General features: G+C 38.0%; 1 long non-coding RNA gene across 1 annotated transcript in view; it reads right to left on the bottom strand.

The window, feature by feature from the left end:
• Positions 1–771: 771 nt before the first annotated feature.
• The window catches only part of LOC121085731, a 37,555-nt gene continuing 15,334 nt past the window's right edge, over positions 772–22,992 (bottom strand). Inside the window, exons 3-8 of the long non-coding RNA XR_005827174.1 lie at positions 19,550–19,750; positions 18,143–18,260; positions 12,882–13,011; positions 9,662–9,840; positions 6,153–6,327; positions 772–3,744 (exon numbers count right to left, since the gene is read on the bottom strand). This is a non-coding gene — a long non-coding RNA (uncharacterized LOC121085731). The remainder of the gene's footprint in view (positions 3,745–6,152; positions 6,328–9,661; positions 9,841–12,881; positions 13,012–18,142; positions 18,261–19,549; positions 19,751–22,992) is intronic.

The raw sequence follows: 22,992 nt of genomic DNA, 5'->3' as shown, positions 1-22,992 counted from the left end.
GAAACACCAATGTATATTGACGATGACACAAGCCAGACTAGTGCAACACGATAGATTCCCAGGTGACAGAAACATGGTCCTGATATTGCCGGCTCCAAGATCCCTGCAGCTCTTGAAGCAGGGAAGAGCGGAGAGGCAAAGCAGGCAGGATGCCGAAGAGTTGGGCAGGCACAAACAGGTTTGTAGAGGGGCAAATGAGACTGGGATTTTGAAATTTGCACTGACAGAGACAGAGGACAAACCAAGGATCTTACTTAGCTTGCTGGAAAATAAAAGCTAGGCACTGTTCTAACGAGTTTACTACCTACATAACTAAGACATAAAAACAGGTAGGAAAAGCAGCCAAGGAGCGACACACCCAAGATCATAAAGACAATGAATAGCAGGACTCATCACAAACCTTAGGTTTTGCAAGTACATATTTAATGCCCAGTTTACAAAACAGACCATTTATCTGATAAGAATATGTTAGTAGGCATCACCAGGTGCTGCACCGCTGTGTTGCACCAAGCTTGTTATTACTTTTAACATTATGATGAGTTATGTTTTTGCCAGCTTGATCATAGAATTCAAAACAGATTCTCCTTAAAGAAAGTAATACCCAGTTTTGGCAACAGTCCATTTAGCTCAAGTTTGCTATGTATTATATCAAATCTGCTTCAGTACATTTTAATTTTAGACTTTGTTGCACTCTTTTTTTTTTTTTTTTTTTCCCCTTTAGGGATATTGATTTTTCTCCCCTTCAGTTCCAGCAATTTTCAGTTACACATCCTTTTGGAAACAATGGAAAAAGAGATTATTCCTCTACTGATGCATGCTTTAGCAACTTCAAACCAAAGCCAAAGAAAAATCAGGAGAGGACTTCTAAGTAGTGTAAGAAGCATTGTGACAAGCAATGAGTTTTAAGTTATCACAGACCCAAGAATCACAAATACAGTGTCTTTAAAAGGGAAAGGGAGAGGGTATTTGTACTTAATTGTCATTGGACTTCAGCTCAGGTACAGCTCCAAATGTCGGAGTTATTTAACACAGAAGGGGCATAAAGCAATTTAAAGACTATTCTGTTGCAAATAGAGCATGGAAGTTTTCCCCATTAATATTTTCTTACATTTTTTACTAAATACAACAACAACCTAAATTAGGTCTACTCTGCAACGCAGCTCTGTATAGACATATCCAAGCTGACTCCAAGAGCTTTGCACTAGAACAGATAATCAACCTGGCCATAGCACAATGCTAATGCAACTGTATCACCTCTAGAATGAAGTTACACGATACAAGGAGATATTACAGCACATTAAACTCTCACAGATACCTTTGAATGGCACTGTGGTTTATACATACATACTCTGCAAGATCCCCAGCTCAGGTGATAGAACCTCAAAATATAAATTTGCTTTTAGTATCATATCATGTTCTTGAAGTGTGCATGTACATAAGGAAGGTTACTTTTTCTTTTCAGGCATTCTTTACAGGCCAGAAATAAGTCTATCAAAGTCCTTGCAGCTAGTATGATGGGGGTCTCCGTTCTGATGGGTAGCTCAGGTGCTCCAACCATACCAAAAATTAATAGTAACAACGGAGTGGAGCCTCTACGGTTACACTGAGTTGGAATGTCAGATTTTCTTTGAATAAAACAAACATGCAGTGGGACTTCCTGAAATGAGGATTTTGAAGTGAAATTATATTCTTCTAGTCAAACACTTAGCATATGTTTTTATGTTGACTGTTTATTCAGAAATTTAAAACACAGTCACTTAGGAGCAAAGAGAAATCACATATTTACAGGCGAAGGACCAGAGTTTAGCATAAAAGCAAACCGTGATAGCCAGAGAATAACTCAAATGGAAAATAAATTCAGATTTTTCAATTCAAAACACATTAAGAATAGAAGACAGACATACAATTTGAAATGTGATGTTGATTTAACCTAGCAGTGTCCTTTAACTTAAAGAAATTACATAGTATTTTAAGATAGTAATGTAAATTCCACAGCATACAATCCCCATGACAGCTTCTCTATGAGATAATCAGCTGACATCTCAGAGTAACAACTACTCCCGTGCTTAAACGTTGAATAAGGATATATGGCTGTGCTGCATACTGTCATGCAGCGTGTACATCCTCAGGCCAGCCATAAATACATGAGCATGAGTGCCAAAAGCAGCCAAGCAGTTTGAAAGCAGGATAAAATAATTCACATAGTGTTCAATTCTACTGCAGCTAGACTCCTGTGGGAGTGCAAACAAGTTCACTTATGGCTAGCCTCATCTGCACCATCATATGTAGATTACATACATATCATTTCCAGATATATCTGTATTCAATACTTACTTGCACCAGCAAATTGCTGTTCCTTTTCAGCTGTTTGTGGATGTTAAACATTCATAGTGTTTCCCAAAACAGTCAAGGGGGAGGCTGAATATTTTAGTACTTGAAGTTAAGCAGAAAACAGGCATGAGAAGTCTAGACTTGATCATTGCCATTTCATATCAATGTTTTGCTACAACATATTGGTTTCGTTTTGCTTCATTTTTATATAAAATGAAGCAAATCTCCATGCAAAACTAAGTTAAGATCATCATTTCATTTCCAAATGTCAGTTCAAAACTGTTTTTACATTTCTTGTTGAAACAATCTGTATTTTCATTGGATTTGATATATTCCTGCAAGACTTAGTTTCAGCAAAATATTATTCCTCAGCAGAAAAATCTTCAGCATACAAAGGCAACCAAACATCTATAGTAATACCAGTGGGACCACTTCTATTCTGAGGAACCAGTAACACGATGCATAACTAAATGGCTCCTGAGTTGAATTAGGCTGTATCAATAGCTAAGGTCATTATGAAGCCTTTATACTTCTATTAATTAGTCAGCCAATGTTGGGGGGGGTGTTATTTATTTATTTATATTATATATAGATATATATATATACACACACAACGCATAAAACACTTTCTATTCATAACTTCATCTTATGGTTTTTCTCCACATGCTTCTACCTATAATGGGTGAACAGTTAACATGAACGTTGAGAACTTCAGCCTAAATGTTTGCAAATATCATTACATCTGAAACACCATTTTACTAGAGAATGTAATGATGACTAACAGGTATGAAAGAGAAGCCTTACTGCTTTATTTTCTAACTACAAAATACATACAAAAATGAGGAATGTAGCTGACACATTAACATTCAGAAAACCACTTAGGGATATAATTGGTACTTACTAAACCAATTAGTATAAAGTAATCAAGTGTCAGTGAACATACATGATTCTATGAATCTATAATACAAAATTTACTGTTGCCACTTAAAGTAAGCAAATTCTTTGTTATTCTCAGTAAACGTGTCCAAACAATTGCAAGCAAACACTCTGATATTTAGGACACAGCCTCCTTGGAAAGGTTTATTACTTGACAAAGTTCTGTCTGCACAGTCTGTCAGCAGTCAAAAAACAAGCGCCCACATTGAGTCTCAACTTGGCTTAGCTCTTAACCTACATTTTTCTTCCCTTTTTTCTGTTACCAGCCACATACACACTCTTCAGGCAGATGCTTATTTTCCCTTTGAACATGGGCTTCTTAGCACAGTCAGCTGTGAAGTGTAAAGGAGAAGCTGTTTCTGTCAGATTGGAAGTTGCCTACTTTCCAAGAAGCACACAGATCTATGAGTGCAGGACACCACAGGAGGCTTGGGCATCTGTACACAGCAGAGTTTCAGAAGTCCTTTTGCTGATAACCTGAAAAAGAGTGAAATTTACTTCACATGGTAGAAATTTCTGTGGAGTCCCAGGCCTTCAAACCAGTGGATATGAGCTATTTTTGTGACCGGAATGCTATACGTGGTGTTCCATTTCATCTTCAGGACTCTCTATTAGGTAAAGAAGGGATAAAAGCTTCAAAAGTAGTAGACATGGAAAACAGCAACCCCCTTATATGCTCATTCAAGCAAAAAAATTTTTGGGTTTAGTGATCTAAAAGGAAGTAAAACTACTATTCTTAATATTTTTTTTAAAGCCTCACATCTTTTGCATAGCAAGTGATTAGAGATGTCTTACATGAAGGGAGACACTGATTTTTTTTCCTTTCTCGGCCACACAAGGTTCAAGCCTGTAACAAAGCATATTTTGCTAGACAACAGGCTAGGTAACACCAGCAATTAGCATGTAGGGGAAGCAAGTGATTAGTCCACCTTGCTCAGAGAGGACAGATGCAGACTGCTGCTGTAGAAGGCTTTCTGGTCTGCAGATAATGCTAGATGGATGCAAAACACAGATGTGATCCTGGAAATAGGCACCAAAACTCTGAATCCTCTTTTCCTAGAAAGCAACACAACAGCACATGAACCTCCATATTCCGCTGATGTCTCCCTCCTTGTGCTTACTCTTCTGAGCCCCATTTGACCCCTTACAGCTCCCATAGTTCAACCGCATGGCTACAAGCCTCAGCGAAGTGATACAGCCTCCACACCAACACTGGTTAACGATCTCGTGAAGTCTGCAGAAGACTCCAGAAACAGTTCCACCTTTGAGATGTTTGGAGCTATTGCGGGGTTTTAACTTCTTCAGTGTTAATTATATTAACAATTCAGAAAGCACAGGTTTAAACCTCTCCAGAGTCTCTTAGCCATGAATGTCTAATTCCTTTCTTTTCACTGGACTCTAGGCATCTGAGAAATGTAGGAAGTCCGTATTGTTTCCAATTCATCGTGATGCTAAGCTTCAGAAGACCCAGTGGTTTGAGGAAATTCTAAATAGTGGAGAACTACAAATCCTGACATCTTTGGTTGAGTCTTCTGAGACATTTCTATTCAGGCAAGACTTACTGTTGAAGAGCCTGATTTATTACTGTGACTAGGTGCTGAAGTTTTCCCTGGAAAGGTGGCACACCTTTCCTTATGTGCTGCCTTACTCTTCACGCTCTTTCTCAGGCAACCCCACAGCACCTATCTCCACAGATAGGAGAAAAGCAGTAAAACCAGTGCTTTCAAGTTACTCATACCTTTGAAAAAAGAGTAAGGATGGTTTATGCTTAAGGGAACCACAGAACAGATTAGAAGTAGATTATATTTAGTCTGAAATCGTTTATCTACCACAGGCATTCTGGACAATTAAATGTCTGCTTATTGGGATCACTGCCAAAAGAGCAGGTTCAGTTAAATGAATTGCAATGACTCCTGATAATAGTTAACTGGCCCACCTAATCCATTTAAACAGCACATCTGGTCTTGCCTGCTCATCATTCATGGTTCACTCATACCGCATTTGCTAACACAAATGGCCTGCAGTGAAATCCCTTTTTTGCTGGTTTATTGCTGAATTCTGGCCACTGAATGAGTAGATCTAACTTGGGCTGGGGCCGGTGACATCTTTTGATATTTGCCTCCATCCACCTTTGTCATCTACCATTAGACAGCATTGAGGGAAAAAAGCAGAGGCACAGAAAAAACACTAGATGTGAAAAATGAATAGCCAGTCATTATTTAAAAAAATACAAGCAACGTCAGAACTGAATGAATAGTCTCTAAGGGGAAGGAGAATCTTTCATCACATTATGCAAATGAAGTGGCATCAACCAATTAAGAAAATGCTGAGTGTAGCAGGTTAACTTAACTTCACATACCTGAAATCAAGACATGTAAGAAAAACGTTAAAAATCAAACATCTAAATATTGTAATCTATAAAAAAAAATATTTTGAGAATTCCCTACCACCGACATTCAATGATGAAACAGAAAAGGAGTCCATAATTTCTCAAAGTTAATAAACCAATAAATAAAAATTATTTATTAAAAAAATAATAATCCATAAGCCTGAAACTTATTTTGAAGCATTGGTTTCAGAGAGTTTTTCAAAATCTAGCAGTCATAAAAATGAGGAAAACAAGTTCCTAAATATGCAAACAAAAAATCTAATTCTAAAATTAGTGCTCCTGACTATGAACTAGCTTTTTTCTCCCATATGTGAGCGCTCAGGTGAAATTATATTTCATACGCCAGAATTTATGGAATGAGCCTAGAATTTGTCATTCTGTGCATCCAGACCATGCTCACACACAGTCTTCAAAATTCCTAGTGGCTCCAGGGCTGTATAAAGAGCCTTGAGATGCTCTAACACAAATCATCCAGAATGCTTGCTACCAAACTTACCTAGATGGAACCCGCTTATAGCAAGGCTCTCCTGGGAACAGTTAACAGGAGCAAAGGGGTGGCTGGCATCCACCCCACACCGAAGTCCCTGGTGCTGGATGTTTCCCAGTCCCAGGAAAATGCCCGCCCATCCACTGTGGCTGGCCCTGGCTCTGCTTTTAAGCTGTGTTTCTCTCTTGGGAAAAAAAAAGTCAATTCAACCTGATTACCTTGTAAAAGATTGTATCATTAGTTAGAGTGCCTGTGAGAAATTGCACAGAGGAACGAGCAGAAAGAATGTGAAAACCCCCAAAGCTACTGAGTTATAATAGAGTTACCAGTCTTTCTCAAGCTGTTTTTCTTCGGCAGAAGAAATTGAAGTGAAAAGTTATAAATCATTAAAGCTCTTTATCACATAGTATTGATATATCACATAATGGCTACAAACAAGGCACTAGTGATTATCTGAATCTTATTTCATGAACATGAATTTTTTAATCGGGTAATGCCTACTTAATTGAGTACAGTCAAATCAAACTAATTGTCTCCAACATTAAGTACTTGTGTTAAGACTTCAGGTGACACACAGATACAGCACTTAAGCCTTTCTATATCACTGTGTTCATAAGATGTAATAGAAGTGGAAGGCCATGTTCAAGTACAAAAAGAAAAATAGATTTTTAAAGAAGTGTTCTCTGTAAATACAAGGGTTTCATGGTTTCCTTCCATTAAAAATACTCTTATCCAAAAAAAATAGGTGTAAAAATCTATCATCTACTGGTGAAATGTCACAGCACTCTCCAAACTAGCTGACTGCAACAAGGTCTTTACACTTAACAGAACCAGCCACACCTGCACCTTATCTACATCAGCCAACCCACAGCTGTATGTTATCAATATTAATTAACCCAGCTTCATTCCTCTACAATTCCCCCCCCTTTTCTTTTTTTACCATTTCATACCTCATGTTTTTACCAATCATCGCAAACTTTTTACAAATAAACTTTTCATATAGTCCTCTACAGTGAAATGCTAATAGTATAGCAGAAAATGCATGTAAGCAAAGACAAGTAAACAAAAAAAATTTTGAAAATTAATTTTGATTTCATGGAGTGCCTAGTAGTTGTACACTTGCTTGCTAGGTTTTACAAAGAGGAGCTTACACATTGATCAATATATTGATATACAACATTTTTGAGTGCTTCTATCCTTACATTAGTAAATGCACACTCACTAACTGTTCTAGCTGAAAATAACTTTGGAGTACAAAACCTATTGCTGGATCACTACAAAAAACTGTTCCACCAAAGAAATAACAAACCTTTTGTCACAATCCAACATGGAGTTTCACTTTTTTACCACTTGAGTCTTCTGACTGAATATTTGGAACTAAAGCTGAGTATAGGGAAGGTCTAATAATATAAATGGGTTGTAGAAAGAAGAGCTTTGTCAAAGAAGGCTAGGAATCACCTTTTTCTGAAAGGGTACGAGTCACCTGATGTTCAGTGATGTCAACCTTAAAACCTGCACAGACTCCTTTTAGGGTCAGTGGGACACAGGAAAGCATCCCAGGTTGCAGACCTGAGCATACATTTAGTCATCCCAGAAGAGGATTAAAAAGCAACATTTCTAGCTGATCCAAAAAACAGCTGTTACAGCTTTTAACTCACAGCTGAAATACAAACTTTTTTTAAGTGTCTACATTTGAAAAATACATTGCTAATTTGAAGGAACACCTAACAGGAAAAGTTCCCCTTACTCTGTGGGATGCTTATAACAATGTTTATTTAGACAAGCGAAAGGAAAGAACTCAATTGTAATTTGTATTACTCTGGTTATAGATTATATTGCAAATGCTATATTTATGGGAAAATGCAGAGAGGCAAGAATTTTTCATTAAGAATTAGCAGTAAAATTACATGAAAAACAAAGTATGAATCTACCATTTTGACCGGCTATCTTTTCAAGACATCCAGGTAGCAAGCAACAGATTCTGGTTATTGTAGAATTTGTATTTTTAAATAAATAGCATTTAATGAAGTAGTTCAAGGTCTACACAGAAAAAAGAGGAAAAAATAATACTACACAGGGATCTTTCACCTAACAGATGAAGGAATAACATGACCAAGGGGAGACTGAGGATGGGCAAATTCAAAGAAATGAGGTGCTCATTTTTAGCTGAAAGTAAATAACCTCAGCTAACTGAAATAATTTACCAAGAGCTGTGGTAGCTTCCTTGTCACTCAAAGTCATTAAATAAAGATTGAGAATCTTTCTCAAAGACATGCTGAAGTCATAGTGCAGAGAATAGGTTGTTATGCGGAGGCCCAATCTGGGTTATTGCAGTAATATTTTGTGAGGTTAGCATCTGTGAACTTACAAAAGCTAAAGGAAAGCTTACCCATGATTTATTTTGCAAAGGCATAACAATGAAAAGGTATCCAAAATTTCAAGGAAATGCTCCAGCAATTTCAAAATGAGAAAACTTTTATTTTTCATTTCTCTTACACATGCTAATGACTAAGGAAATAAAATGCACCTTTACTCCTATCAGCTAGTGACATTTGCTTTGGTCAGTACTGGATGATTAAATTAAGTATCTTCATTTGGATACCCTCTCCATGATTTATGATTGTTATCACTGTGCTCTACATGGTCTTAATACCTTACAAGAAAAATTATGATGTTGATTGAATACGGTAAATACAGATATCCTGTGAATGAAAAGATAGATCCAGGCAATTTTCCTTTTGCAATTCACAGTCAGTGCCCCACAAAATAGAGTTTCAGGAAGACCACAAGTATTTTAACTGTTAAGCAAGTATAGCAAATGTTTGTGAATATAAAAAGTGGGACAGAGATCAAAAGCATCAAAGCATTACCATTCCATCATCTCTGAAAGAAAACAGTTTGCTTCAGAAATATGCCTAGCAGTATTTTATGGTGTTGACAGTTTTCAATTCTTTGTTTGGAACTAGAATAAATTATTACATAATTTACTTCAGCTAAAGAAAAATGTCATGTAAAGGGGTTTAAAATCTGCAAACAAAACAACTGAATGTGATAAAGTCATTTCAAGTGAAATACCTGAGTTTAATCTAAAATAATTGCAGGACTGTTGTAGGATTTTTAAAGTTTTTTTCACGTTTCCAAAACATTCTTTTTGGTTCAACAAACACCATTTGTTTATGGGGATAAATTTCTAGTTTGACTTCCAAAAAATAAAAAATCCCTTAAAAAAGCATTTTCTCAGTACTGTTTACAGTCTTTTTTTTTCATCAGCCCCAGAATTAAAACTTTCCATTTACTGTAGCCTGTGTAGATACTATGTCTAGGCAATATAAGCAACTATCTGGACTGGAAGACTGACAGGGAAGACGGGCATCTTGCCTTGACAGTGTTGGAGGATACAGGAGTTGTTTAGGTCTGTGGCAGCACTAGGATTGACACTTCTGTCCTGCACAGCCCGCTGCTGCTGAGGCTGCCCAGGGATTAGAGTTGGAGAGATGATGGTAAGGGGACCCACTAACCTCTCCAATCACTTCTTCCCATCCACCTCACTCTCCCAGAGCAAGTCACAGGTCTCCAGAGCTCTTGTGACACAGCCCCAACCTTCTTTCAGTCCCCTCATGGGGCATATGTCTCTGCCTCCTTTATAAAATGGTCAGATCCTTCCCCAGATCCTTGGGAATCACTGCAGCTAGGTAGTCTGAAACCAAAAACTCAACATCAGTGCATTGAAACAAAAATCCATGCAATACATTTTCCCTAAGCAATATATCCAAACATAAAAGACATTCCCAATCCCTCCTAAAGAGGAGCTGCAGGACAGCTTTCCAGGATGAGCCTGCTAGTTTAGAGACAATCTCTGTGGACCACACGTTTTCAGTTCTTTACTTGCAAACTGATCACCCCATTTTCTGAAGGATGTACCAAATCCTCACCAGAAATGCGTAAAGGCTACGCTTAGGCTGTACTATATTTGCTAATAGAAGCAGAATTTGCAACAACATTTTTCTTTGTATAAGGAAAATTGACATCCATCTTCACATATATAGGGAAACTGCTGGTACCAGAAGAAGCTCAGGATGATAAGACGTGACTTGGGCCAGCCTGATCAGTCTGATGTGGAGTCCTGAGTGCTCTGTTAATCAGTACTTCGCTATGTAGATACTCCACTTTTTTATTAAGCAGTGAGGCTGCATAATATGCATACATAGAACCTGCCAGATAAGTAAAAGGAAAGGGTAATACTCTGAAAAGTTTTGTAAGTCTTTCCTCTGCTAGTCTACCCGCCCATGCAGAGTCTTGGCAAGAGGCCTCAGCCTTGTGTATGCGTTATGAGGCTATTAACACAGTCAAACATGACATGGTAATGCAGAACTAATTAATGGAGAAAAAGTGTGATATAAAGTGCTATCATATTCACAGCACCCCTTCTCTGAGTTTAATCACGGTGTAAACCTCATGTTGAAGCACTTATGTGCAGATTATGCTGACCACTAAATAAAAAACCTAAACTACTCACTTTTATAATTCATAAAGTGTTATCTTTGTGGAAATGCCCTCCCATTTTATTTTTATAATGTTCAGTCTAGTATATATTGGTCTATGTAAATTGCTTGTTAGCAAGTACATCCTGGGAAAAAGTAGCACTAAAATTTCCAGGAAAGGTACAATCAGACAATTGCCATTCAAAATTACTGCATAAAACCCTCATAGATACAATCACAAACAATTACCATACAATTACAACATGAAAACGTACCAAGTACAGATACAATCACAAAGACAAGTACAGCTGATGGCAAATCCAGAAGCAATTACACAAAGCCTTTGAAGAATTACACACATTTATTTAAACTTGATAAATGTGTACGTCTTAGCAGTACCATAATTGAGCAGGATTATTACAGCCAGTGAGATGGGGCAATTTCATTTGCATAAGTAGTTTTGCAAATTCCTAATATTAAAAATTTGATTAAAAAATAAAGTTACAGTTATTAGTATTCAGGTTATTCACTTTTCTATCTTACAATCATTAATTATTTTAGAGCTACCCGAAATTTGAAAAATACTTCACAACTATGAGAAACTATAACACTCTCACAAAAGCTCTTGAAATGTAATCATGGCCACAATTTGCAACCAAGAAGTAACAAGGCAGGTAGTAAAAAGATGGAGTTGTAGACATTGCTAGTTCCTTGAGTCTGCACGCTTACACCATGATCCAAAATTCTGCAAGTCAAAAGACGCATTGCAGTAACTTGCAGGGATGTTGGATCAAGCCCTTTCCTAAGGAATGACTGTTTTATTTTGCTGCTCGCAGTCACCATTAAAACAATGAGTTTTATTTTGTCCCCTATTTGGCAGTGCTTTGAGAGGAAATAAATCTGAGACTGATTTGAATGACAAGAGGATAATCAGGAAGTTTTTTCCTCGGCAAGCTACTAAAACCAATAAATCTAAGTTTGTTCAAAGTGATACCCTGAGAAATTCAATCAGAACAGCTAGCAACTCATCTTGAAATATATCATTAACAGTAAGGCATCTTTGAAGTCATAATGATAAGTATTTTAAATTGCTAGAAACAGAATCATATACACAGAAGAAAAGGTAAACCAAGATAATGATGCACCAGCACTGTCGAAAGGGGCACATTGAAACACATGATTTTACTTTCATTTGGCAAGGACTTGACAGTCTTTGGCATGGATATCAGAGCAAAGATTGTCTCTGGCATCAAAATCAAATCAAAGACTCATGGATAATTTTAGTCTGCAGACTCCAAACTATACTTGACATACTCTTCGTGGATCCTGCTCCTGGATCAAGGACATTGCTCTATACAAGCCCTGCAACACTTTTCAAGCCAAAAAAATCAGCCTCCTAAGTTGCTGAGTTGCTGAATATTAGATTGCTTAAAATCAAACCCAAACTTGCCAAATGCTTCTTTAGCCTTATGTATTTCCCGGCAACAGTTCTGCTGCCAGATTTTGCTTTTGATGAAATCAGTGACAGTAGCGGTTTGCTATTGTATAACAAAAGGTATGAAAATTCATTTAACAATGTTATCGATGAACTATAAGCTTATAAAGTGATGCACTTTCATGTCTTCCCTGCAACTTATGCTCAAAGAATCTGTTTTCCATGCCAGCTATTACGTAAAAAATTTATGCATCTCCATTTCTGAAACAACAAAATATTTTAATTCTATTCTAAACATCCACCTTAAACATGTCATTTCTTCGCATTACTTGGTACTTTCAGTTTTTAAATAAAAGAGGTCTGCAGGGTTACATTCCTTTACACTTCACTGAAGCTAAGTTTATAATTGATATTTCACCATGTTTATATGGCCCTGTTCTGTCTGATCCCTGCCGAGTGTTTGTGAAATTTTGTACAAACTTAATGACAGATTTATGGGATTAAGCTTCAGACATGCTACACATAGCTGTTCCTGCTCAGAAACAAAACAAGGGGTGTGGGAAATTCTTCAGCTGGAAAGTAATGCAGGAGGATTTGCATTGTGGGGGTTGTCTTTGACTATGAGGCCTTAAAAACAGAATTCTGAGGCCATTAATTGAGCCAAATGCTAATTGAAAAGTGCAAATATTCCCTGGAAAACACATAATTTGATCCACAGAGTTGTACTGTAATTTATACTACAAGATATTAGTAGTTTAATCATGCAACTATGAACCTTGTTGAGTCATCTGTTCTCATGTCAGTCTTTTCATCACAGTTTACCTGCATCTGCAAAACTGAATTCTGATCAAGTAATTTATCCTCCCATTCTTGCAGAAGATGACCTTAACTTTATGGAATTAGCAAATATCAAGTTTCCTCAGCATATAATTGTAGTTCTTCCACTCTCGGTCTAGATTACAAAATAAACAACATAATGAAACAAAGCAGGGAACTCAACAGTTGGTAAATCTACACAATACACTCCATTTGGTATGCATGCTACAGCGGTGGAACGAGCAGAAAAGGAACTGAAGCAAAACTGTTTGACCTATTTTAATATTTGATGAAGAAACACTAAGCCTAGAAATACCATGTCTTCAGAGACCTTGTAGTTGATATTATTAAAAAACATTTTAAAAAGAGGCTCCTATAGTCTATCATAATAAGCTTTGGGTAATACTTTAAGAGTCCATTAACTTATGCTCAACTAATCTTGAATTACAATAGAAATCCTTTGAAAGCATGTATGATAGTCACAGAAATACCACATAAATTCATTTCCATCCTTTTGTGAATGTTTTCGCACACTACAGTTTTTAATCCCTTTGTGTAATGGTCCAGAACTTGATATTTTAACATTAATGGAAGTCTGATCAGTTCTAACTCTAAAAGAAATCAGACCCTATGCACTTTTGAAGAATCAAAATCAAAACAGTTCATGAAACAAATCTAATGATCTTTTTAAAGTTATCTATAACTTTGAAATTACAGTAGAGGGAAAAAAATGTTTTTTTCATATATGAGCAGTATAATTGTAATATTTATTCTCTCCAATTAATATTATTGTGGTGTTTTAAATTACCTTAGTTGCCAATACAAGCTAAAGATTTTCTAGAGAACCACTACCTGAACTGCAGCCTGGAAAGCAGCAGAGTCTTTCAAATGTGTGTGGATGAAGCAAAAAGTCATGAAAAAAAAACCAGCCATACAAGGCTGAACTGTTGAACCGAGAGAGGAGGAAAAATGTTTAAATGGAAAACATTTTTTTCAGAAAATAAGACTTCAGACTGAAACTTAGGAGTCTGCAGTTCCATTTTCCCAGCTTTTCCAGTAACCTTCCAAAATCACTGCATTTACTTTAAGTTTCTTTATTAGAGATGAATTTGTCATCAAAACAACTCATTTCCTTTAAGTGTAATTATTTGCAGTGGCATCTTGCTATTGACAAGGTCCAGTCATTTCAAAGGAAATACAGACCTGAGAAGCTGGATGGTTTCAATATCAGGAACTAAATACTTCTAAATAATTCCCGCTGTGTCTTCACCTAACCCACATTCTACTGAGGCCTCGTACACTACGGTAATGTAAGTATCTGCACGTTCTTCCTTTGCGCTTGGAGTTCTCAGTATTTGCTGCCCAGTCAGTGAGTGCAGATACTAGGCTTGGGGGAACCACAGATCAGAAATGGAGACCCCCACCAGCCTGGCGCTGTCACCTCCCAAAACACACCCTGCAGAGGATCTTGGGTAGAGTAACTGGAAGACCCGGAGGTGTCCCTGGGTGTCCAGGAGGTCCAGCCACAGGCACCATCAGGGCATCCAGGCACCCAGACACTCCCTCGCTGGTGAGCACATTCATCAGTGCTCCTGCTGCCATCACTACTTTAGCAACTGACTGTTTCATTCTTCTTCCCGGTGTTTGAGAACTCCATTGTCACTCGTGTTTGGGACAATGAACTGCTGCGTACTCATGAAGGAACAGAGGTCATCACACCCTCTGATCAGCCTGTAATTTACAGCTGGCACTGAACAGTCTGAGCTACCCGCTATGTATTGAGCAGGCCAGAACCCTGACTTACCCACATGGTAAAAGGTCGTGATGACACCGCTCATTTGAAAATAAATAGCTTCCTGTAATATTATAGAATTACTGTAGCACTCGGGCACATAAAGATAAAAGCTCACATAGATAAAGGCGTATTAATTAGTTCATAAAGCCTTATTAATCAGGCTCATAATGGGAGCAGTTTGAAACCATAAAAGAAATGTGTGAGATATTAGTCTGCAGGCTTAAAATACAGAAAAGAATGAAAACCCACCCACACAGCATAATGTGACATTAGCTCCCTGCTACTGGGAGAAGGAAGATACAGTCTAAAAGCAGCATCTCCTTTACAGTATATGAATGATTTAATACATTTGCTGTGGTCTAGCTGAGGAATAATAGCAAAGAATACTTCAGACATACCTGGACACATTCATCTACTTCTAAAGTAGCTTGGCTACCTTAATTTGTTGCTCATGGAAGTCAGAGGGACACTGGCTGAGAGTGGGATCCCATGAGATTCACTTGTAAAGAAGAAAACCTATCCAAACTGAAGTCAATGGCTACTGACTTCAAAATACAGGATGCCAGTGTGTTTCCTGATCACCAAGTCCTACAGCTTCTTCAGGCAAAATTTCCTGTTTAGATTGAGATCAAATGAAATTCAAGGATTCTAAAACATAAAATATGTTCTGGTTTTTTGATGAAAGTCCTCTATTTCCATCTTTGTTTAGAATTTGATACTTTCAAGCAAAGCCTCTCTAATCTATTGAATTGTCAGCAAAAACTAAATACCAGAGACATTTAGAAAATTGTACACTGTCTTATTTATTTCTCTGTCATACCCCACTAGCCCTACAAGTTTCTGACAAATCTTCCTTCCTCCAAGAAAGACTTTCTGCACACAGTGTATACAGACATCCCATTTTATTGTAAATAAGTGGGGTGACTGCGGCAATTTATTACTCTGAAAATACCCTCCCTAATCACTAAATCTCCATTATTTTATATATATTTTCAGAACTTTCTCATGAGCAAGAGACTGCAAAAGAAGAAAGATATGATTTTTCCCTTCTTTTTGATTCCAGTTTTGTAACAAATGCGTAACAGATTTACTTGCAAAAAGTAAGCTCCACTCCACTCCTGAGCAGCCGTGAGCAGCAGTGGCATCACATGGTCCCTGACACTTACCCACCACCTCCTTGCACATTTCACCACTGCATCTTATTCAAATAAACCATCTTACCAAATAAACCCTTTACACAGTCTGACAGGGCCACATCAGGGCAACGAAGGCTCATATTCCATATTAAGTCCTTCCAAAGGAATGCATTTGGGGATAGTAGAGAAACTGATTTTCATCTAGCAAAAAATGTATAGGGCTTTTTCCTTTTCACCTAAACTGATGTAAGCATTTTACCTATTCAGCTGTTCATCCCTTACACTGAAACAATGGTATCTCTTAGATTGCCAGTGTATTCAGCCTTGTACTTTTTACTAAACATAAGATGGTGACGATTATAAGATTTTCATTTGTTGCTTTGTCATGTAACATTGTTTATATTATTGCAAAACAACAGTGACATCCAGAGGCACAAAAGCCTAATCAGAAGTATGCATTATACATGAGGATGTGTTCAAAATCTGTTACTCAGGATTTCAACAACTTTGATTCTTTGAAGCTCTATGAATTTTAGAAGCATGTATAGTATGTAAGGAACACACATAGGGTTTTTATTTTAAATCTGTCCTCACACAGCCTTACACTGGTCAACATTCATTGGCATATGGTTGACTGAGACAAGGGATGCTGGCATACAGGACCATTATGCCCTGCCACTGGTAGTTGTCACCGATAAAACTCTGTGTGTAACTTTTTGGCCCCAGGTACATTTTTGTGGTCATCTTTGCCGAAAAGAGAAAAGGCAAGATCAAAAGAAATCCAGATACTTCTATAGTGACACACAAGAATACTTAAGAATTACATACAGTTAGATGCCTCCTTGGAGAATCTATGCTGTTAATGTACAGTAGGTTGCTACAAGCATACCTACCAGGTGTAGCGTGCGATAGGGTATTTAGCAGACTTCAGTGCACTATTTCACTTCTGCATCATGAAAGTGAAATCCAGTCCAGCCCACTAGAAGGAGTGACCAGCTGCAGTGCACACTTACGTGTGCAGCAATGGCTCATTTCCACGGGAGTGTGTTTGCAATGAGGCTGAAAGCTCACTGAAGTCTGAGTGCTGAGAGCTTTGCCTGAAAAAGGACTCAAGGACTGACAGATTAGAAAGCGTTAAGATTTTTTCCTGGTTTTTTTTTTTATATTATGTCAAGTGGGTTGCAGAAGATATAAATATATGTGTAGTTCTGGGGGAAAAAAATATCCACAGCACTTACAATTACTGCAATCTTATAAAAGCTCAAGTCTCCAAGCAATGCACTTACCGACCACCTCCTCTACTGGCATGAATTGTAATAGCTCCATTTATTTCAATGAAGCTCTGTCAGGTTGTATCAACTGAGGACTGAGTCCTATTGGTCTCCTTCTTAACGTTCCTGTCATTCCCGAACAGATGTAAGTGCTGTATCATTTTTCAACTCTTTAGCTCCTCATATATGCTGAACCTGTGCTTGCAATATGAAGATAATTGTGTATATTTACCACTTCTGTTTACAATACTAGAGGAAAATGCAGGTCTGTGCAACACCACATGCTCATTTCTTTGTCAAGGAAAGAGTATTTTAAAAGATGTCTTTTAAGCTATCTTTTAATACACTGAAGGAAATGGCTATTGTAATAACCGCAGTATCATTTTAGCTTTCAATAGAAATTTTCTCCTAGACTAGCTTCTGGCTGTAAATAATGCCTGTGAGTAGTCTGTTTGAGGTGTTGTCTCTCTTCCCTACCAATACAGCTCCCACATAAGATTTTGCCAGGATTTCATTCAAGGGAATAATGTTTTCTGAGGAAAATACTGTTCAGTTCTCTCCGTGTCAGACTAGCAGTTGACATACCAATGAACTGTTTACAAAAATGCATGCTGCATCCTGTATCCAGCTGACAGACTCCTGCAGTTGGTACTTCATTAGTTATCCTTGCTATGAAAGAATATGTACATAATCTCTTTATTGCATTCATTTTTGTATAAAAGACAGAATAATTACAATTCTTTTATTTGTGAACACACAACTGACATAGTTCTAATCATATAAAAACAATTTACTGATCATCATGTGTGAAATGCTACTGTAAAAATAAGAATCTTTCCCTTTGATCAGTTAGCCTAAATCGGTTTTATTATTTATGACAATATGTCTGGTTTTTAATTCATAAATTCTGAATTTCTGGAACTAGCAGAAAATTATTTTAAAAAACTGAAAAACAGACTTAGAGTATTAGTTATATATCATGGTTGAAGAAGAAGACAAAACTGCAGCAGAAAAATCCTTGAATACATTTACCAGTGATGAATAAAGGGGTTTATGGATAGATACCTTCTATCTCAGGAAATAGATGTTCAGCTAGCATAAAACAGCAGTGGCACATCCGTTATTTTCCTGAGCTAAGGATCTAGCCCATATGCTCTACTACTCCACAAATATGGTTTCCATCCTGATACAAGAAAAAAAATATTTGCACTCATTTTAACATTTGATATAATGGGAGGGGGAAAGAAAAGGATGTTAAACAGTATGGACAAGGTTGCACAAAAAGTATGTATCCAGATCAATGTTGTCTGCACTGTTTGCTTGTCTCTATAACAATCCTGTCCTCATCAAAGTCATTGTATTCAAATTTTCAAAGTAGGTTGAACTTGGGTTAGGCACCAAGGACTAATCTCTTAGTATCACGAGTAAGTACCTACCTACCTCCCACTAATTATTTAGCATGCACAGCAATTAAAGCGAAAGAAATTTGTCTCACCATATTTGGGGATATAAAAAATATTACCTTGAAAAATACCAAGTTGAACTTACCCTCTGATTACGACCATGTCACAGATGTGCAGAGGGGCACAAAGAAGTGAAGGATTCTTTTTTAAACTGTACAACAGATAATTTATCATCGTGGTCCTTTCTGGCTTAAGGTCTGTACTACCACGAATCTATTGTAGAGATAATATCATCAAGGAGGGTTCATGTGGTGCTGTGCGCACCTGCAGCCCATACTTCTAACTGGCAACTGTCAGCTGTCTTCCATGTAAGTTAATCGTAAAATAAAGGAAGCTGATGCCTTGCAAATACAACATGTTTGACTTCTGCGCCTAAACAGACATCTGGATGGGCATGCACAACCTATCATTAAAGGAGATGTGGTGCTTGGCAGGGACATGACCATCCAGTCCCGGACAAACCAGTGTTCCAGCCCATCATGGCCAGGGCAGCTGGATGCACAGTACATCCTACTTTAGTCATGGCCCCCAAAGATCCTGCAATCTCTTCTAGACCCTGCTGGGCAATTCGTCTTTGAGAATACTTTTTAACCCCCTCTAAGTGGGAAATGTGCATGTAACAACCCCCCCAACTTTGTAAATGGTTCTATTGATTTCATCAGCAGAGAAGCCGAAGCTCCTCTGCTCTATCTTCCCAATTTTGAGCTCTCCTTTTTTAAGAATGATTCATACCAAGAGATTCCTGTGGAATTAAAATTGAAGATACATGAAGGCTTTATACCATATTCCTCACGTGCACTGAAGTCAGTTGTAATCTATTAATCTCCAATCTGCATGTGATTAAGTTTCAAGAGTGTTCCCTGTCTGCCTATGCTGTATCTCTTTCTTCAGTGCCTATTGCCAGGCATTTTTCAGAACTGATAGTGGCTTATCACTATCAAAAAGCAGCTCAGAGTCCTTAGGAAAATCTTCAGCTTAGCAACTATCCTTTTAAAATTGTAAATCGTACCTGTTTTCCTTCATCTTTATAGCTATTAATAGGCATACTTTTCATGACAACAGGATTTATTTCTGGGGTTACAAGATATCATCTGCTCCTTCTCCTTCTTCGTCTCTTAAGTTGTAGTTTTCTGTCATATCGTAACGGGTTGTCCTGGAAATAGCTTGTCACAAAACGAAAGATTTGTTGCTAGTAAAAGAGTAGAAACAGCTGTAAAAAAGCAAAAGTTAGATTTCAGCCAAATGTCCTTTAAACAAATGAAGAGGAAAAAAAGACACCCTAAACAAAGTTTACTTAAGCTGTTTTGTTTCTCCAGACAGTCTTTGCAAAGTGTGGGAAGATAAGAAGAGTCCTATAAATGGCTGTAGCCTCAAATAGGTTGTGTGGTTGGATAAATATAGGGAAGCACAGTGAGGGGTAGAAATTGGATGGGCTTGGGTCTGTACTCAGAAGGAAAACATTCATTTTCTAGAAGAAAGCAATAAATAAATAGGATGGCTCATCATTACCTTCTTTAAGCATGATTAGGCTAAATATACTTCCAGTAGTCAAGACAAAAAAGAAATCTAAATTGTTTTCCTTCTCTCTGAAAAGGCTCTGCTGCACTTAGTTGCTGTCAGGCACGAGGACAGGAGCGGCCAGGCTCTAGCTACCACCCACTGATGTTCAGTCTGGCTTTGGTCCAGGGTGAAAGGGAGAGAAACATAGCAGCTATTTTCATGGGTGCCCTAATCCCACGGATTATTGTGCCAGCAGGGCATGCCAGAAGGCTTCATGTTATAACCATGATATGTGATCGTATCTGCCAGCGTGTGCCTTTTACTGGTCCCAGCAGGAGGAGCGGGCAGATCCATAGTCCACCAGCTCTGGGTTCATGTGTGTGTGTGTGTGTGTGTGTGTGTATGAGCACTCTCATGTGCTAGGGACATCCCCAAAACAGCAGTGACAGACAGCCTCTCTTTCTTTTGTACCACATGAGCAGAGTAATGGGCCAAAACCAGAGCCTGGTGTACACAGCACACAGAGGTTGAGCCTCTTCAGATTTTTGGCATGGAACACCTCAGGGGACAAATCAACCCATTTTGCTCAGTTACCCACAAGTCGAGTGACTATAGCCAGTGAAATCAGAAGCACGGTCAAATCCTTCTAGCAGAAAGACAACAGAAGCCTGTAAATATTCCCAAGAAGGTGCCCTTTTAATCAACATACTATGTACAGCAGTGTTTGGTTTCCCAGCAGTATTTACTCACATTTACACGGGAAAGTAAACTCAATCAACACAAACAATAAACAGTTGATGTTTCAGTTATACTTAGTGTGTACAAACAGAAATAAGCTTTTGATATTGTCTCTGGACTTAAAATATGGTCCTATTCATTATCTTCAGTAAAAGGCTGTATTTTTTAATCCTCTAAATAACAATTATTACTATTACGGCTATACTGATGTTTTCTGGCAGTGGCCTGTTGTCCCACCCACAAAAACCATTGTTATGCCCCTCAAATATATGCTAAAATATTCTGCCAGATGATGAGAAGAAAAAATATTATAATTTTTATTTACTTGTTCTAAAGTAAACATCTGTAAACTAATTACAAGACACACCTTTTTAGAGATTCTGTGAATGGAAAAGACTCACTGATTACCAGTTTTGTCTTCAGTTCCATTTGTGAATCACATTTAATTACAACGCAATTAGGTAGCACCTCTGGAAAAATATGCCATGTAATGGTTATAGAGAATGAAAAGAAGTGATCATACTGTAATTTTGAAATACATCATAGCAATTCTTTTCATTACATTTCTGTGCAAAAGATGCCACTCATCTTAATTGACAGTGTCAATACCATAGTCCTAATATTATAGTTTCCAAAAAATTAATTTCAATCCCAAAGTAAAGTCTGTGTTTACTGAAGAAATCATCCCAGACCCACTTAACTTCAAACACTCAAGAAATCCCATCAGACTACTAAATATAAGAAAATATAGAATTATCTGCTTTCTAGAAGCTTTAGAAAACATCGGAGCCCTGTAGCATAAATCTGATTTAAAACAATATATTATGTGGGTTTGTAGATATGTTTTAGCTTCGAGCGAATAGAAATACTGTTAAAAACACCTACATTTACATTATTGCAGCTTCCAGTGACATGAGGCAGGATCAGGGCTCCATATGATTAAGATGTATCAGCATTTAAAGAAAAGCAAAACTAAAAAAATCCTTGCTGGATTTATGAAGAACAGAAACAAAAAAGCGAAGAGGACTTATGAGGCAGAGATCTCAACACAGCTTTTCTTCTTGCCCTGGTGACTAGTTAGTGAAAGTAGCAACAATACCTGTGGATAGTCCAGTAACCCAGCACCCTCTCTGAAACAGCTAGGTCCACGCCACCTGTAAAATATCTTGCATTTTGGCAGCACACATGTTCTGCTGACAGGCGAACTGCCTTTTCATTTGGGATGTGGCAGGCAGGCCACCACCAGCCTGGTGCCACACCTGCTGAGGTCTGCTGTAGGCACTCACGTTACACAGCTGGTCTGGAGCGCTGCGATCGGTCCTAAGAACCTACGTACAGGCCTGAGTCACTGCTTTGTCGCTCAAACTTTACCAAGTTTTATTTTACAAAAGCTTATTAGGAGCCAAGGCTATCTATAGACTTTCCATGTCCTGCTGGACCCTTCAGCAGCATCCAGGATGCAGGGTCAGGCTGAGGGAGTCATCAAGAAAACACCCTCAGCAACCAGAACAGGCTTGAGTAAGCCTTTATTTTGCATACTGTTGTACTGGTCCAGTTATTTGACTGCCTGCCAACAGTGATCTTTCACAGGTGACAAGTCAGTTCTAAAAAATTCATGGCTTGGCTTAAAAATCACTGAGTCTTAAAATTGCATCTTGAGCCTCAGTTTATTTGCCCACTGGATTTTTAACCTGTGGAATTGGTATCCTTACGTTTCTCCAGCTGAAAAAGCTAAACATATAGAAAGTTTTTTTCTGTTTTCTGGGGTTCTTTAGCGGAAGTCAGATTTCTTTCATACCACAAGATACCCTGTGGTGCATTTCCAGGTACAAATGCCAGATACTTTAAGTGTGGTAGCAGTCATGGAGGTTACCAGCATCGCAGGCTGAACAGCGAGGAAGAAAAGCAAGCTGGCTAAACGCTCACCCTCCCTGCCATGAAATATTTTTTTTTCTGCAATGCTTTCCATCGAGAGAGCAGTTGGGGTACTAGAGGAGTCTGCACCACTCTGCTGCCAGTGCAGCTATCAGGACAGCCGAGAACCTCCCAGCCAGCTCCTGTGAAAAGCTTCTGTGCCAAAACCATACTTTCTTCTCTCCCCCTTTACAGTTTTAGAGAAGAAAGACTCACAAGCAGGGCTTTTGGAGCTAATGGATGCTGCCAGGTTTCTGGGATACTTTGGATTGATGCGGTGAAGACATTTTCTAAGCCCAA

The sequence above is a fragment of the Falco naumanni genome, chromosome 3 (assembly GCF_017639655.2).
Source record: "Falco naumanni isolate bFalNau1 chromosome 3, bFalNau1.pat, whole genome shotgun sequence".
Taxonomy (NCBI): domain Eukaryota; kingdom Metazoa; phylum Chordata; class Aves; order Falconiformes; family Falconidae; genus Falco; species Falco naumanni.
Note: the sequence above shows the minus strand (reverse complement) of the source record. Positions and strands in the feature narration are given on the sequence as shown.